This window comes from Eleutherodactylus coqui, chromosome 3 (genome assembly GCF_035609145.1).
Source record: "Eleutherodactylus coqui strain aEleCoq1 chromosome 3, aEleCoq1.hap1, whole genome shotgun sequence".
Taxonomy (NCBI): Eukaryota; Metazoa; Chordata; class Amphibia; order Anura; family Eleutherodactylidae; genus Eleutherodactylus; species Eleutherodactylus coqui.
The window spans coordinates 222,246,856-222,263,628 of NC_089839.1; the positions used below are offsets into that span (position 1 = coordinate 222,246,856).

At 47.8% G+C, this 16,773-nt stretch overlaps 1 long non-coding RNA gene across 2 annotated transcripts in view; it reads left to right on the forward strand.

The window, feature by feature from the left end:
• LOC136621463 (uncharacterized) overlaps nt 1-16,773 on the forward strand; it is a 175,572-nt gene that overhangs the window by 52,249 nt on the left and 106,550 nt on the right. For both annotated transcript variants that reach the window (XR_010791241.1, XR_010791242.1), the window contains exon 2: nt 4,483-4,610. This is a non-coding gene — a long non-coding RNA (uncharacterized lncRNA). The remainder of the gene's footprint in view (nt 1-4,482; nt 4,611-16,773) is intronic.

Here is a 16,773-nt window from a genome sequence, read left to right on the forward strand (position 1 = left end):
GGGTCTTCTTCTTTTCTGAATGGGGCTCCGTGTAGCTCCGCCCCGTCACGTGCCGATTCCAGCCAATCAGGAGGCTGGAATCGGCAATGGACCGCACAGAAGCCCTGCGGTCCATGGAGACAGAGGATCCCGGCGGCCATCTTCAGCAGGTGAGTATGAAGACGCCGGACCGCCGGGATTCAGGTAAGCGCTGTGCGGGTGGTTTTTTTAACCCCTGCATCGGGGTTGTCTCGCGCCGAACGGGGGGGGGGGGGGTTTAAAAAAAAAAAAAACCCGTTTCGGCGCGGGACAACCCCTTTAAGGGGTTAAAGCTGGCTCCCTGCTTTGTTGGTCCATTCACCATCTCACAAGTGGGGAACCCTGTGGCTTACAGATTGTCTCTTCCTCAGTCATGGAAGATTCCTGATGTTTTCCACAAAGGGTTGCTTAAGAAATATTTTACCCCACTTCTGCCCACCCAGAACCCGCCCTCTCCTACACTTGTACAGGGGGAACTGGAGTATGCGGTAGAGAGATTGATTGATTGATGCCCGGCGGGTTAGAGGCGTTTTACAATACTTGGTGCACTGGAGGGGATATGGCCCTGAGCATTGTACATGGATTTCTGCTCGGGACATGCACGTGCAGCAGTTGGTTCAATGGTTCCACAGGGCCTTTCGCCTCAAGCCTGCTTCGGGTCGTGGGGGTCTGGTGTCCCCCCGTAGAAGGGGGGTACTGTCAAGAGCGGCGGCTCGTGGGTCCTCCGTACCCACACCGCCGGTCCTATTACCCAGACGGCTGCCGTGTGGCGCAGGGGAGCCCCAGTCCTGGTTACTAATAAATAAAGCAAGATATTTTCTAACCTACGGAGAGCAGCTTTTCCTTTCTTTTCCTGTGCTTGGAAAGAAGAAATCTACTTGGTATAAGGGCTTATTCCAACGTGTGTATATTGGCTGATATACGCACATCGGAATAAGCCCTAAAGCTGTGTGAAATTCTCTGTTAACTCACTCAGAGATTTGGAGCTGAAGTTTCCTCGGGGTCTCTGCACACACAAATAAATATCCACTTCCTGAAGAGAGATCTGGAGTGTCCTGTCCAATCTCATATTACATTTCAATAAACATAAGATTTTTATAGTGCAGGTCTTTATGAATTCAGTGATACCTAATATATGTGTAATTTTACTTTCATGAAATATACCACATACAACAGCAGGAAAATGAGTGTGACTCCAAAACAAACAAACACCTGTAGTGATAGCTTGGATACAAGATGTGATACGGGCAGACATGGAGGCTCTAGTACCCTGTTGGGCCGCCTCTAGCTTGAATACAGGATGCGATACGGATGGCATGGAGACTCTAGTTCCCTGTTGGGCTGCCTTCTGCTTGGATACAGGAAGTGATATGGATAGGCATCGTGACCCTTGAACCCTGTTGAGCCACCTGTAACTTGGATATACGATGACATTTACTCAGGCGTGAAGGCTCTAAGTACCCTGTTGTACCACCTCTAGCTTGGATACAAGATGTAATACAGGGCGCATCGAGGCTCTAGTACCCTGTTGCACCACCTCTAGCTTGGATACAAGATGTAATACGGGGGGCATGGAGGCTCTAGTACCCTGTTGGGTGGCCTCTAGCTTGGAGACAGGATGCAATATGGACAGGCATGGAGACTATAGTACCCTGTTGGGTTGCCTCCTGCTTGGATACAGGATGTGATACAGATGGGCAGGGAGACTCTAGTACCCTGTTGGGCTGCCTCTAGCTTGGATATACAATGATATATACTAATGTATAGAGGCTCTGGTACCCTATTGAGTTGCCTCTAGCTTGGATACAAGATAAGATACGGGTGGGTATGAAGGCTCTAGTACCCTGTTGGGCCACCCCAGCTTGGATACAAGATGTAATGCAGGTAAGCATAGAGGCATATAGGCACTATATGGTATCCTGCTGCATATTGCTCCACATTTGCAGTAATTGAGCCTCTAGATCGCGCAAACTCATAAGCTGTTGAAGTTGGCATCCCAGATGGTCCCATACATGTTCTATTGGTGATACAGCTGGTAACAGGGCAGCCACGGATGTGACACAATTTTGTGGGGACATTTCTGTGACCCCCTTGTGTGTGCGGCCGAGCATTATCCTGCTGGACAATGCCTCTTAGAAGCCCTGCTATGAGAGGAACACATGTGGCTGCAGGATGTCCTGAACATATCGCTGAGCTGTCATTGTCCCTTGTACCACTACTAGGGGTGACCGACTGTTGTATGCGATGCCCCCCCAGACCATCACACCAGCAGTGGGAGCAGTGTGCTGCTTCACAGCAAATGCAGGATTGAGGTGCTCAGCCCGAGGTCTCCAGACATGAATACGACTGTCATCAGTGCCCAAACTAAACCTGGATTTATCACTGAAGACAACCCGGTTCCGCTCTGTAGCGTCCAATTGTGTCTTTCACAAAACAGGGTGCTTGACGATACCCAGAACCAATTTCAGTACCAATCATTTGAAGAGGTGTAATATATATGCACTTAGAATACGCAGCATACATTGACATATTATGGATTTAACCCCTAAAGGACCAGGCTGTTTTGTTCCTTAAGGACCATACACTTTTTAGGGATTTTACCCAGGTGGCGGTTTTCCTGTCGTATTTTGTTTCCTATAGCTACCAAAATTATTTTTGCTGTGTTTTTTTTCTGTGACATATAGGGCGCTTTTTAAAGTATGTTTTTCACTGACTTTTCTTCCGTTTTTTATTTTTATTGGGGGTAAAATGCAAAAAAAAAAGATTTTTAAAAAATATTTATAGTTATTTTTTTTTATTTAGTATACTTACACTAAATAAAGTATGGTAATGGGTTCCTCTATTTATTTCGGACATTTTGATATATAATACATATGTTTTTGGTTTACAGGGCGCATACGGCGACCGTTTGGTTGGCGTCAGCTTTATGTTATTCTCTTTCTTATGTATATACTGTTGTTTTTTTCTGTAATTTTGTCTTACTGATGTAAGTAATTTTGTTTTTTTACCATCTATGTCCCCCATGATGTAAGAAAGACCTCTGGGGGACATTCACTTTTTTTTTTTCATTTGACGCTTTCCCACTGTAGCGGGGGCATCCATAGGAGCCCCGGTTACAGGGGAAAACAGCCGCTGTAGTGTAATTTTTCACTCCAGGATGTATAACTTATACTATCTGTACATATATAAGTTATACATCCCGGAGTGAAAATTGCACTTTTACTTTCACTTTTGAGTACACAGTGCTTATTGAGTGTTGTGTATTCTGAGAAGGAAAAGGCAGAAAGGGTAAAAAAAACCCTCCTGCCTTCTCCTCCGGGTTATCAGCTGTCACTAACAGCTGATAACCCGTCCTGCCTCTTATTGATTGCAGAGCAGGAGGTTTAAAGCCCCGCCATAATTTTACTATCGGTGGGGTTTTAACTAGAGATGAGCGAATATACTCGTTTCGAGTAATTACTCGATCGAGCACCGCGATTTTCGAGTACTTCCGTACTCGGGTGAAAAGATTCACTCCCCACTGCAACCCCCCACTCACCCACGGTTCCCCCTGAATCTTTTCGCCCGAGTCCGGAAGTACTCGAAAATCGCGTCGCTCGGGCGAAAAAGGGGCGTGGCCGAGTAGGTTCGCTCTTCTCTAGTTTTAACCCTTTCCAGTCCAATTTATATACTGGTTTTCCTAGGGGGCTTACTCATTTTCTGCCGTTATACAACGGGGCTATATGCTGGCTAAAGCCAGTACTGCGTGAGGTGACAAACTGGATAGGCTCCGGCACATATACGCTGAGGCTGCAATACCGTGGGGCCTGGAGAGACATTCCCACTTCACTCCCCCTCGCCGGCTTACCTCCTCTCTCCTCCCGTCCAACCGTTTGCAATAGGAGGGGGCGGGACAGGGTGGAGCTAAGATTCCGTCCCTTGTCTGTAGCCAGCAATAGGAGGGGGCAGAGCCCTGCCCTACTCCGGCAGCTAGCATAGCCTCCCATGGGAGTCTAAGCAGCAGCTGTCACTGCTGGTGTGAAAGTGCCCGCTCGGGCGCTTTTACGCCGCGGAAATGCGCCCTTGTGCACTGATGCATTGCTAGCCAATGCATCAGAGGGGCAGCATATATCAGTCGGGGTTGAAAACCTGGCTGATTTATGCCGGTGTGAATAAGTCCTTAGGACGTCTTGCGGAATTGTCGTTACGGATTTCTGACATACAGGAGATGTAATTCTGCAATTAAAGTCTATGTAAAAAAATGCAAAAAAATCCGCAAGATGTTCCGCAGAACGCATTCCGTAGTTAAAAACGCAACAAGATCTGCACTAATTGACAAAATCCGCATTTGTGCAGCGTCTTGTGTGAGAGGTCCCTAAAGGGCTCATTAGAAAGACCAGTAACATCTGCTAAAAGGAACATTCTACGAGGTAGAAAAAGTTTCCTTTTTTAAATAATGATCTAGAAATTGTGTTCATTATGCAGGAGGAGCGCGCGGCGGTGTGTACGAAATAACGATAATTGGACCATATTAGAGGAGTGAGAAAGAAATATGGAAGATGATCGACACGTTTTACCGCAAGAGAGTAAATGAGCCCATAAAGAATTCCGCTGTAAGTCATTTCACCTGTTACTGATCTGATTCCGCGTCTGCTGGTGATATCAATCATTTTTAACCCATCGTTCATTATCATCTTTATCATACCTGACAACCTTTATAAGAAAAGTGTCACCAGAGGAGACGGCGCCGTGTCAGATGGGTCGGAGTGATGCAGACACCTTGGAAGGTAATGGTAGTGCTTATCAGACAGCTAGGGACTAGAGATGAGGGAGTATACTCGATAAGGCACATTACTCGAGCGAGTAGTGCCTTAGCCGAGTGTCTCCCCGCTCGTCTCTAAAGATTCAGGGGCCCGCGCGTGACAGGTGAGTTGCGGCGGGGAGCAGAGGGGAGCGGGGGGGAGAGAGGGAGAGAGAGATCTCCCCTCCGTTCTTCCCCACTCTCCCCCACCGCTCCCTGCCGGCCCCCGAATCTTTAGAGATGAGCGGGGAGATACTCGGCTAAGGCACTATTCGCTTGAGTAATGTGCCTTAGCGAGTATACTCGCTCACCTCTACTAGGGACCTCTCACACTGGATGGAACTCCGCCGCAGCGAAATCCGCAGCTGTGGAGCTCCACACGAGAATCCACAGATCTAGCTGCAGATTTTGATGCGGAATTGCAGGCAGGTAGTTTGTGGATTTTGGTGCGGAATTTACTGCAGCTTTTGGTGCGTCCTGCAGGCTCTTTCCGACCTGAGTGAGAGCACTCTAAGGCTCATTCACACAAGTGTAAATAGGCTTCGTATTGCGTCTGTATATTTTACGCGTATAATACGGCGTGCGGAATCCCCATTGAGTTACATTGGTGTATACAGACTTGTGTTTTTCATGTGTATATTTACGCACTTAAAAAAATAAAAACATGCCCCAAGGTGTCTGTCGACTTCTATGGGGGCCTTTGCTGGATAGATAGAGTAGGTCCTTTTTTTTGCGTGCCCACGCAAATCACGTTTATGAGAACGAACCAATTGACATCAAGAGGTTCAAATAATTTACATGTGCAACAATGTGCTCAAATACAGTTGTCTAAAGAAGCCCTTAGGCCTCATGTCCACGGGGAAAATCCATGGAGAATCCGTAGCGGGTCCCTCCTGCCCCGCGGACATGAGGGCTGAAAATGAGAATAAACATACCCGGATGTGCTCGGCACGCCGGCGGCGTGCCTCGCGCGTGCGCCGGGCACATCCGCCGGGCCGAAGAAAGAAGATCCGGACGCGAAGAAGAGAAGATCTGCACGGTCCGCTGCGGGTAAGTTATTCTTATTTTAGGTCTCCCGCGGATCCGGACGGCTTCCATAGGCACCAATAGAAGCCTGCGGGAGCCGTCCCCGCGGGAGACCCGCACCTAAATGGAGCATGTCCATTTTTTTTCATGCTCCATATTTTTTATAATTCACTTTTATTGACCATCTGCGGGTATTTATCTACCCGCGGGTGGTCAATGCATTCCTATAGGGCGCAGATCCGCGTGCGGAAAAAACCCTCCAGATTTTAATTCTTAATTTGCCCGTGGACATGAGGCCTTAGGCCTCTTTCACCATATGCGTCTTTATGTTCGGCCGTATGACTGAAAAATCATGAATGAAAAATAGCCGCGTTCAAGCCCCAATCTTTAGCCGCGTATTTTCTGCCATTCACACGGTCGGCTGCAATGTATCGGCAAAAAGATATGCTGCAGTACGGAAATCTCTTGATTGGCAGAAATATGCCGTAGAACCAACCGGAAAGACACTGTAAATTCCTCACCAATATCCGCAGGCTGTCTGCAGTTTTTGACGTGGAATTCTGCAGCTGTTGACTTGGCTGCGTCCTGTGATGTAATTCTGTCCCGTGTTCTATAGGCTTTCACACAGGATGGAATTAGAGCTTCTGCGTGTATATATATCTAGTATACTGTATACCTCTGTATATAGCGATATGGAGCATGCTGGTATAACCTGGGTCTCTCCTCTATATAATTATATATATACAGCTGGTATAAGGTGTATATCTCCACTATGTAAGGATATGGAGCATGCTGGTATAACCTGGGTAGCTTCTGTATATAATTATATATGTACAGCTGTTATAAGTTATACATCTCCTGTATATAGGGATATAGAGCATGCTGGTATAACTTGGGTATCTCCTGTATATAATCATATATGTACAGCTGGTATAAGTTATACATCCCCTGTATATAGTGATATGGAGCATTGATATAACCTGGATATCTTCTATATATAATTATATATATACAGTTGGTATAAGTTATACATCTCCTGTATGCAGTGATATGGAGCATTGTGGTATAACCTGGGTATCTCCTGTATATAATTATATACATACAGCTGGTATAAGTTATACATCTCTTGTATATAGTGATATGGAGCATGCTGGTATAACCTGGGTATCTCCTGTATGTAATTATATACGTACAGCTGGTATTTGTTATACATCTCCTGTATATAGTGATATAGACCATGCTGGTATAACCTGGGTATCTTCTGTATATATGTGTATATATTCAGCTGGTATAAGTTATACATCTCCCTGTATATAGTGATATGAAGCATGCTGGTATAACCTGGGTATCTCCTGTATATAATCATATATGTACAGCTGGTATAAGTTATACATCTCCTGTATATAGTGATATGGAGCATTGATATAACCTGGATATCTTCTATATATAATTATATATATACAGTTGGTATAAGTTATACATCTCCTGTATGCAGTGATATGGAGCATTGTGGTATAACCTGGCTATCTCCTGTATATAGTTATATACGTACAGCTGGTATAAGTTATACATCTCTTGTATATAGTGATATGGAGCATGCTGGTATAACCTGGGTATCTCCTGTATATAATTATATACGTACAGCTGGTATAAGTTATACATCTCTTGTATATAGTGATATAGACCATGCTAGTGTAACCTGGGTATCTTCTGTATATAAGTGTAAGTATTCAGCTGGTATAAGTTATACATCTCCCTGTATATAGTGATATGGAGCATGCTGGTATAACCTGGGTATCTCCTGTATATAATCATATTTGTACAGCTGGTATAAGTTATACATCTCCTGTATATAGTGATATAGACCATGCTGGTATAACCTGGGTAGCTTCTGTATATATGTGTATATATTCAGCTGGTATAAGTTATACATCTCCCTGTATATAGTGATATGAAGCATTCTGGCATAACCTGGGTATCTTCTGTCTATAATTGTATATATTCAGCTAGTATAAGTTATACATCTCCTGTATATAGTGATATCGACCATGCTGGTAAAACCTGGTAAAAATATAATTTTATCTGTACAGCTGGTATAAGTTATACAGTAAAACTTATACCAGCTATACATATATGGTTTTACACAGTATATACCTGCTTACACCACACAGTCCCCAAGCGTGTACCCGGGTAGCCTGTGGTGTGGAAATGGCTGCCAGCTGTCCTGAATAATGGCCCTCCCCTGCATGAGCATCAACCAAAGCCATCCTGTGTGCCGCAGCATTACAACAGTATGTGGCACCTGTGGATCTCCTAGCTCAGGAGCCAGGTTACAATTGCGACCCCCAGCAGTATGCCAGTGTGGGAAAACTATGGGGGTCAGTATTACTATATGGAGACACTATTGCTCAATTGGAGAAATAGGGGGCCCAATATTTCTATATGGGGGCCACTATTACTATATGAGAGAAATATGGGGACCTCTATTACTAAATGAGGCACCTTTTAGGCCACATTTGCTATATGGAGACTGTGGAAGTGCTATAAGGGCTACTATTACTATATGGAGGCACCAGAGACACCTTGTGTGCCATTGTTACTTTATATGGGCACTATAGGGGCTACTATTGTAATGTGGGGTTAGGATGAATGCCAATATTATTCTTTGGAAACACAATTATTATATTGGGGCTCTTGTTATATGGATGAACTATGGGGACCACTATTACTATAAGGACTTATTCACATGAGCGAATATCGGCCGCGTTTTCATGGCCGGCCGATATTAGCATCCATCTGATGCATTGGATTACAATTCGAGATGAGCGAGCGTACTCGTTAAGGCAAAATACTAGAGCAAGTATCGCCATTTTCGAGTACGTCTGCTCGTCCGAAAAGATTCGGGGGCCGGCGGGGTGAGCAGTGAGTTGTGGGAGTGAGCAGGGGGAGAGAGATCTCCCCCTGTTCCCCCACCCCGCCCCCCGAATCTTTTCGGGCAAGCAGGCATGTACTCGAAAATGGCGAAACTCGCTCAAGTAATTTGCCTTAACGAGTACGCTCGCTCATCTCTAATTACAACGGATCAATTCAGATGGCCAATTTTCAGTGCGTAAAAATGTCCAGTCCGAAAGGATAGCGCATACGGTGTGCATTCCAGCCAGCTGTTTTTACGCCGGCTGGAAAAGATAGGTCTGGACCTATCTTTTTAGCTGAGATACACTGGCCTGTTTCATAGAATCCTATGAGAAGTCTCCCTAAACTCCCTCCCCCTTCTCCGCCCCTTGCTGATTATTGGCAAAGGGAGGGGGAAGGACAGTGCGGCAGATAGGCACAGTAGCTCCCTCCCCCTCCGATTGCTGACAGCCGGCAAGATGCAGAGAGGGGGAGGGAGTTTCCAGAGCTAAACTCTCTCTCCCTACCTGACAGTATTCCGGCCAACTATACGCCGTACCTGGGCCATCTGAATGGGCGACAAAACAGGAGATGCAGCCGTGAATTTGTCACAGCTACGTCTTGTTCATGAGATTTTTGTGCCATGCTGTGGCTGTGACACGACCGACGTAAGATCACAGCGCCCCTGTGAAGGAGCCCTAAGGGGCATGAGGGGGCCACTATTACCATATGGGGGAACTATGGGGACCACTATTACTTTATGAAGGCACTATGGAAGCTACTATTACTATATAAGGTGTGAGGGATTAGCGTTTAGGATCAGTAGCAACCTGGGCATAAGCAGTCAGAGACAGTGACACATAGGATAAAGTCTTTAGTCCAGGCTTTGCCTGGGTTTATTTCCAAGCAAACAACACAAAATGCAGGCCTTAACATCAGGCAAACATAAAGGAAATCCTGCTCATCTGAGCACTTACTAAACATGTAGCGTTCCTGTCTACACATTGGTAATCAAAATGGCTCCTGCACACAGCCAGCCAGGACTCTCAGACCTGCAAAGGTCTCAGCTCTCTCTTAGGCCCTGTAGGCCCAGGCTTTATATGGCCTGGTACCAGCCCCACCTGGTACGTGGGAGTGACCATCCCACCCTTCGCTTTGGTCACTCCAGGAAAAGCCGGCCCGGATTATGCGGCTTGGAGCCACCTACTTGCTACAACGTGTCAGTAACTTAATGTTACTGACACCATACTGCCGGCTTCCTCCACTGAGCCCAGGCTGCTCGGTGGCACGTATCTGCCCAAGCGCTCCCCAAGGCAGCATAGGAGAGCATCCTAGGCGACACATACAGTACCTGCCCTCCAGCACCTTGCCGGTCACCGTCTCACATACCCTCCCCCTCTGTTTGAGCCTGTGGGGGTCGGACACCTTTAGCCGCCATGCAATGCGTCCTTGATAAGGCATCGGCATTGCCCTGTAGCTTTCCGGCCCTGTGTTCTACCGAAAAGCTGAAGTTTTGTAATGTCAGGAACCACCTGGTGACTCTGGCGTTTCTCTCTTTTGCCTGTGACATCCAGGTTAAGGGGGAGTGGTCTGTGATCAGCCTGAAGTGCCGACCTAGCAGGTAGTATTTTAGGGATTCCAGGGCCCACTTGATGGCTAGGCACTCCCGCTCAACGATACTATAATTTTTTTCCGGTGGCGTGAGCTTCCTGCTCAGATATATTACGGGATGTTCTTCTCCCTCTACTTCCTGGGACAGAACTGCTCCCAGTCCCACATCGGACGCGTCTGTTTGGACAATAAATTCTCTTTTGAAATTGGGTGTGACTAACACTGGACGTCTACAGAGGGCCCGTTTTAACTCTTGGAACGCCTTTTCTGCGTCAGGGTTCCACTTGACCATGACTGACTTACTGTTCTTGGTCAAGTCTGTTAGGGGCGCTGCTATGCTAGCAAAGGTTTGCACGAACCGCCTATAGTACCCTACAATGCCTAAAAAAGCCCTCACCTGCTTTTTAGTAGTGGGTTGTGGCCAGTCCTGAACGGCTTCAATTTTATTGATCTGGGGTTTTATAATACCCCTGCCTATTACATACCCCAGGTATCGTGCTTCTTCGAGGCCTATGGCGCACTTCTTTGGGTTTGCTGTGAGCCCTGCTTTCCTAAGGGAGTTCAGTACTGCCTGTACCTTGGGTAGATGGCTGTCCCAGTCTTCGCTAAAGATGATGATATCATCTAAATATGCTGACGCATATTTACGATGGGGTTTGAGTATGATATCCATCAATCTTTGGAAGGTTGCTGGGGCTCCATGCAAACCGAAGGGTAGGCAGATGTACTGAAACAACCCTTCTGGTGTGGCAAACGCAGTCTTTTCTTTCGCGCTCTCTGTAAGGGGAACCTGCCAGTAGCCTTTAGTAAGGTCGAGAGTGGAAAAGTACCTGGCATGACCCAGTCTCTCAATTAACTCGTCCACTCTCGGCATTGGGTATGCGTCAAATTTTGACACGTCATTTAGCTTCTGGAAGTCGTTACAGAAGCGCAGAGGGCCATCAGGTTTTGGTATCAGCACGATAGGGCTGGACCATTCGCTTTTCGACTCCTCAATTACTCCGAGGTCTAGCATTTTCTTGACCTCCTCTGAGATGGCTCGTCTGCGGACTTCTGGAACCCTGTACGGTTTCAACTGAACCTTTACCCCTGGTTCAGTTATAATGTCGTGTTTTATGACACCAGTACGCCCTGGTATATCAGAGAACACATCTGAATTACGTTGTATAAATTCCCTCGACTCTTGTTGTTGGGATTTGGACAGGGACCCTGATACACACACCTCTGGGACCCCACCATGGGGGGTGCTCACTGCAGTCAGGGCTTCTCTGTCCTTCCATGGCTTAATTAGGTTTACATGGTACAACTGTTCTGGTTTCCCCCTACCTGGCTGGTATACCTTATAATTTACCTCTCCGACTTTCTCAATTATTTCATAGGGCCCTTGCCATTTTGCTAGGAATTTACTTTCCAGGGTGGGCACCAACACTAGTACCCGATCCCCAGGGTAGAAGGTTCTCACCTTGGCGGACCTGTTATATACCCGGCTTTGGGCTTCTTGAGCCTGCTGTAAATGTTCTCTAACAATGGGCATGACCGCCGCAATTCGATCTTGCATGAGGGAAATGTGTTCAATAACACTCTTGTAGGGGGTGGACTCGTGCTCCCAGGTCTCCTTAGCTACATCAAGGAGCCCTCGGGGATGTCTACCATAAACTAATACAAAGGGAGAGAACCCAGTGGAGGATTGTGGGACTTCACGGATTGAGAACATTAAATATGGCAGCAGACAGTCCCAGTCCTTCCCATCCTTATTGACTACCTTTTTTAGCATGCTTTTTAGGGTCTTATTAAATCTCTCAACCAGACCATCCGTCTGTGGGTGGTACACAGATGTCCGTAAGTGCTTAATATTCAGCAGCTTACACAATTCCTTCATGACCTTTGACATAAAGGGGGTTCCTTGGTCCGTCAGGATCTCTTTTGGTATGCCCATGCGGGAGAACATGTGAAGTAGTTCCTTTGCAATACCCTTGGATGACGTATTGCGTAAAGGAACGGCTTCGGGGTAACGGGTGGCATAGTCTACAACCACTAATATATGTTGGTGACCCCGGGCAGACTTTACCAAGGGCCCAACTAGGTCCATAGCGATCCGCTCAAACGGCACCTCCATGATGGGCAAGGGCACTAAGGGGCTCCGGTAATGGGGCATAGGAGCTGTTATCTGACACTCCGGGCACGACTCACAGTAACGTTTTACATCACCATGTACCCCCGGCCAGAAAAACCGCTGAAGGATGCGTTCCCTAGTCTTTTCGCTCCTGAGATGACCTCCCAGCACATGCTTGTGCGCCAGGTCTAAGACCATCCTGCGATAAGACTGAGGTACCACCAGCTGTTCCACAACCTCCCCACGGACCTTGTCAACCTGATACAATAATTCTTGGTTGACTGCAAGGTGTGGAAACACAGTATCAGCCCCTGGAAATTGAGGCTCCCCATTCAGTACTTTAACATTTTCCCTGGCCTTTACTAAGGTGGGGTCTCGGAGCTGCTCAGTTCCGAAATTGGCACGTGAGACCTCTAAGTCAGGCATAGCAACCACTTCGTCCTGTACCTCCGTCTCACCCGCTAGTACTGTTAAGGGAAGGTTATCCCCATTCTCTTGGGTCACCCCTACTGCTGGAACCGTACCCTCAGGGTCAAACGGTTCTGGACACACATCATACACATTTGCATTATCATGAACCTTATTTGCAGACGACCCTCGGTGTCGCCACAAGTCCCAAAATAGGGGAAAGTCTCTCCCGAGGATCACGGTGTGCATTAGGGATTTTACGACGCCCACCTCATGGGTGGCAAGTCCACACGGAGTCTCAAGTCTTACAAGGGCAATAGGATACTCCTTGGTGTCCCCATGCACACACACAACCCCCATGCGACGGCCGGTGAAGGTTGTGGGATCGACCAGGCTGGAGTGCACCAGCGTAACCAAGCTCCCTGAGTCCAGTAGAGCTGTCACCGCAAAGTCATTCACCTTTAGGTGACATAATGGTCGATCAGTCTCTGACACAGTCTCTGCAGAACATACTGGCCGTGCGAACATTGACCTCCGCCGGGCAGAGTCGCAGTCCATGGGTTCCCCAGTGAGGGGACAGTTGGCAGCAAGATGCCCGGGCTCATGACAGCGCCAACATCGTATGGGGGCCCGGTCTCCTTGGGGTTCTACCCGGGACCCGAATGTCCAGTTGGGGCTCCTCCTCTGCCCCAAACGATCCCCCTCTGAGCCGCCTCCCCTGGGGACACTTTTGACACCCCTTACATATGGAACAGTCTTACCAGGTGCTCCGGCCGACTTGCTGTTGCTGGGGTTGGGACGTCGAGGAGGCACGGCTTGCAGTAAGTCCTCCGTGGCTTTATACCTCTCGACAAGGCTCACGAGTTGGCCCACCTCCTGGGGACCCCCTTGTCCCACCCAGCGCTGAATTGCGGGGGGCAACGAGCGGATGAACTTGTCCAGAACCACTTTTTGTACGATCTCCGCCGGGGACGCCTCCTCCGGCTGCAGCCACTTTCTCACCAGGTGGAGCAGGTCGTACATCTGGGAGCGAGCTGGTAGGTCGTCTGCGAAAGTCCAGGCGTGTACTCGTTGGGCCCGCACATGGGTGTCCACGCCCAAGCGTGCCAGGATCTCCCCTTTGAGCTTGATATAGTCCTTGGCATCCTGCTCACCGAGGTCAAAGTAGGTCTTTTGGGGTTCTCCTGTCAGGAAAGGCGCTACTACCTCCGCCCACTGAGGCGCTGGTAATTTCTCCCTCTCGGCCACTCTCTCAAAGACCGCGAGAAAGGCCTCGATGTCATTGGTGGCCGTCATCTTTTGTGGGGCCGCCTGTACCGCGGTACGGGTGGTGGGGAGCGAACCAGACGACCTCTGCACACTTTGCGCCAGGAGAGCATTAGTCTCGGCCTGAGCTCTCATCGCCTCCTCATGGATCTTTTGCTGGGTCACTGCCACTTGTTGCTGCTGGGCCAACGCTTGCTGTTGCTGCACGTTCATTTGTACTAGCTGCTTTATCAGTTCCTCCATCTTGGTAGTATCTGATGGCTGTGCCGCGGCAGCTTTCACCCAGGACCTGGGGGTTACAGCACTCTCCAGTCAATCTCTCTTGGACGGTTGCCCTTAGCAACGGTTCACCAGCTGCTGCAGCAAAATGTCCATTAATTGGTGTATGTCTCTTTAAGACCGCTGCCCGCATCCAAACACCATATGTGAGGGATTAGTGTTTAGGATCAGTAGCAACCTGGGCATAAGCAGTCAGAGACAGTGACACATAGGATAAAGTCTTTAGTCCAGGCTTTGCCTGGGTTTATTTCCAAGCAAACAACACAAAATGCAGGCCTTAACATCAGGCAAACATAAAGGAAATCCTGCTCGTCTGAGCACTTACTAAACATGTAGCGTTCCTGTCTACACATTGGTAATCAAAATGGCTCCTGCACACAGCCAGCCAGGACTCTCAGACCTGCAAAGGTCTCAGCTCTCTCTTAGGCCCTGTAGGCCCAGGCTTTATATGGCCTGGTACCAGCCCCACCTGGTACGTGGGAGTGACCATCCCACCCTTCGCTTTGGTCACTCCAGGAAAAGCCAGCCCGGATTATGCGGCTTGGAGCCACCTACTTGCTACAACGTGTCAGTAACTTAATGTTACTGACACCATACTGCCGGCTTCCTCCACCGAGCCCAGGCTGCTCGGTGGCACGTATCTGCCCAAGCGCTCCCCAAGGCAGCATAGGAGAGCATCCTAGGCGACACATACCTGCCCTCCGGCACCTTGCCGGTCACCGTCTCACAAAGGGTACTATGGTGGCTACTATAACTATAAGGAAACACAATGGGGGACACTATTACTCTAAAAGGGCATTATGAAGGGTAATGTTACTATATGGGGCACTATGGGGACCATTATTACTATATGGGGCAGTGTTACTTTATGGCTTGGGCCCCATTTGCCTCTAGTTCTGCCCCTGGACACAAGGCACACAATGCCTCCATTCCTCCTTGCATTCCATCATGGAGATGTGAGTTGATGTGGACACGGCCGCTGATCATCTCCTCGCTCTCTGCTTATTCCTTTGGACTGAATTTCTCTTCCAATTGACAGCCGATCGTCTGACATGAAAAACCGCCACTTCCTCCATTTAATTAAAAAGTAAAAGCCCTGATAGGGAAACCAGTTAATTAAAATGAGAAGTACAGTCAAAGCTTTTGAGAAGTTGCTTCTAAATTAATCTCTGGAGTCGAGTTTAATTTCTACAAACTTTCAAATAGTCGGAAAAACGTTCTGCGCAAATCTGTACAGACGGAAAGCTAAACTCATTCCAGGGAGCCTCTGACGGCCTGTTCTCGTGTTAATGGGAGCGAGTGGGGGAGGAAGCTGCTAATGTACAATCTGAAGGTCTCATTGTCTTCAGCTGGGCTTTTTGTCGGCTGCTTCCAGGAGGGACTGAGAGCATCACCTCCTCTCGTCCTGGCATTCTCCCGTCTGTGCCATCTCTTGTCTCGTTTAATCCGTGGAATTACTCATTGTCAATTCTGGCTGAATGGATTTATGGAAATGAAGCTTAATAGTCGTGAAATAAAAAGTTCTGCAACTTTCTTAGACTTTGCGTTTCAATTAGGCCTCCTTCACATGCACCACACGGCCTGGCCGCGAAAAAAATCGCAGAGATATCGCATCTCTGGTCCGTGTTATGTCGCCGCATCTTCTCGCGGCAATACCGCAATTTTGTAGCGCCACATGCGAGGATGGGAGGGGGGGGGGGGTGGCGGCGTAATGCAACAGAGACGAAAGCTCCATAGGGAAGCATGGGCTACTAAACCTCACGAGTCGCGTGCGTATCACCGGACCCGCAAAGTTCTTGTGTCGGGATGTCGCATGCTACAAAATATTGCATGTGTGATGTAACCCATAGGAAAGAATGGGCTTCACATACATGCAATATGAAGTATTGTAGCAAAGCAATAAAACCGTGCGACTTAGTCGCCCGTGTGAAGGAGGCCTTAGTTTACTTGCCATTTGTAAGATCTCAGCTTGCTGTCAGTGAATGGAGACATGCATCTAGGTAGTTACTGATGAATTATATCTGACAGTTGAAGGTTTGTCACAGTTGCGTCCAATCTAAACACATCAGCAGCGCCAATCTCTTGTTACAATGTATCTGGGGATCCAAAACATTGAGGACCCGTCATCTTTTCTATGTTCTGCAAGATTAGCAAAGTCTTGCCCTGTAATGCTCTGTGCTGCTGGAGACCCTGCTCCTTTCATTGGGCATCTCTGAGGCTGTCTTTGTATGGATGGGAAAAGTGCACAATTTTTAATAGATGCATTTTTTTTAAGAGTATGCAGAATTATGAAACCCATGATTTTCAATGACTTCAATCCCATGTGTGATGTTTTCTCACCTGCGATGCTGCGAAATTTGGAAATCGCTGCATATCCTAT